We start from the raw sequence: 2,087 nt of genomic DNA on the forward strand, positions 1-2,087 counted from the left end.
AATACTGACCATAGAAGCGGAAAGAAAATGATGAAATTACCGTAAAGATCTTACACAAACAAACCTCATTCCTCATCAGTTGTTTTTGCAAGTCAGACTTGAGTTTTGCATTTTAGTCGTCGATTTTTCTAATAAAGTAAGACAATAATAATAATAAAAAAAATGTTTTGATATTTGGATATTGATAATAAAAAGCCTATTATTATTTATTCACATTAAAATAGAATGTTGTTTTTGACTGACTTTTAATAGAAAAAGGAAGAAATCTTGATTTCGTTTGCATGTTTTTTATTTTTATTTAATCTAATTAATTTATTAACTGCAGTTTTTATTCTTTGTATGTTCTGAATGACTTTGTCACTTTTATTTAATGATTTTATTTGTTACATTGGCGAAAAAATATTCAACTGATATCACTGCAGTGTGCTGGGACATTTTGAGATAAATAAATGCCTGCTTATCTCTGCATAATGTAATTGCATTACAGAGCGCATGTCTATTCGCCCTATGACCAGAAGAGGTCGCAGTTGAGTCTGTAGTTTTGGCAGTAAATTTAGAAGTCCTGCAAAACTAAACTAAACCAACCATTGACAATGTGGAAGTATTGAGATAGGCCTACTTTATTTGTTTATCATGCTACAGTACACATAGGTGTGATTCGGTAGCATTTCTTAATATTTGTCATAAACAAAATTGAGCAGATCCATAGCTGATGTATGTAGGCTATTCATTTCAGTCCCCCAGACATTTCAAAGTTTCTCCAAAATGAAACGTTAGAAGCGTTAGAAGCTTTTCACAACACTTTGGTGTCCATTATAATGAATAAACATAATTTTTATCATAAAATAATGTATTTTGTCATGTCACAAGGCACTTCACTGAATTTGTTAATATTTACCATAATGTGCAATGTGCAATAATTTTTATGTGTCAATAATTGTTGGCAATATTGTAAGTATTTATTTGTGTATTCATATGTTCATTTTGTTGAGACATAGTGTGTCAAGCTTAACAACCCCATCACAAAATTAAGATGTATTTTTTTTTCTTTTTAAATCCATAAGTAGTCTATATATTTCATTGCTGCCAGATATGGTCTACTTCCTGACACTACAAGTGGCCTTTTTGAGCAAAAAAAAAAAAGACCCAGGCTAGACTGACTGTTTAAGTGAATGTATCTACACACACTTTTACTCTGCCCAAGGCTAACCTGTTTTGTCTGTACACCAAAGAGAGCCGATCAAACAATCTCACTTCCAAAATGATCTGCTTTTATTTTTGTACTATATTATCTTCCATTATCTTATGAAACATCAGCTCTGAGGATTAAAAATGATTAGTAGACACAAATTGCAGGGAGAGGCGCTCGAGACTCCACCTGAGCGGGCTTAAGGTACTAACAACGATTGTGTCGGATGTCTGCTTTCATCTGTTATTGAAGACTTATTAATATAAGAAATTTATCTTCGCTTCTTTGACATAATGGCCCGGTTTCACAGACAGGGCTCAGATTAAGCCAGGATTAGGCCTTAGTTCAATTAGAGCATTTAAGCAGCTTTTATAAACCTGCCTTGTGCATCCGTGAGACAAAACAATGGCACTGATGTATTTTAAGATATGCTCTCAGTTAAAACTGTCCTGGGACTGGACTTAAACTTTATCTGTGTAACCGGGGGGTTATGTTTTATATAATAGCTCACACAAAGAAAAAAAAGACTGAAAGAAGATGCACATCTTATGAGAGTGTCCTTTATTTTGTGTACATAAATATCGCATATCAAATAAACATTATTATCAAAATATACACAAACACTAAGGAAATTATATTTGTTAATAAATAGGTAAAAACAATAAGTTACAATAGGGTTTATTACGTTATTCTAGTTGCGTACCAAATGACACACTGTGCACTTATACACTGTACTCATGCACTATGTACTCAACCAAGTAGTGTATGGATTTTATATGGTTATGAGTCTGATGCCCATATTAAAGCTTCGACAGTTGAGAGTCCAACATCCCACACGTCGGTTTTTTGGGGTTGATTAAGTGCTTCATCCAGGTATTTGAAGTCCACTTGTTCATTT

This window comes from Pimephales promelas, chromosome 4, assembly GCF_988280905.1.
Source record: "Pimephales promelas chromosome 4, fPimPro1.hap1.1, whole genome shotgun sequence".
Classification (NCBI taxonomy): domain Eukaryota; kingdom Metazoa; phylum Chordata; class Actinopteri; order Cypriniformes; family Leuciscidae; genus Pimephales; species Pimephales promelas.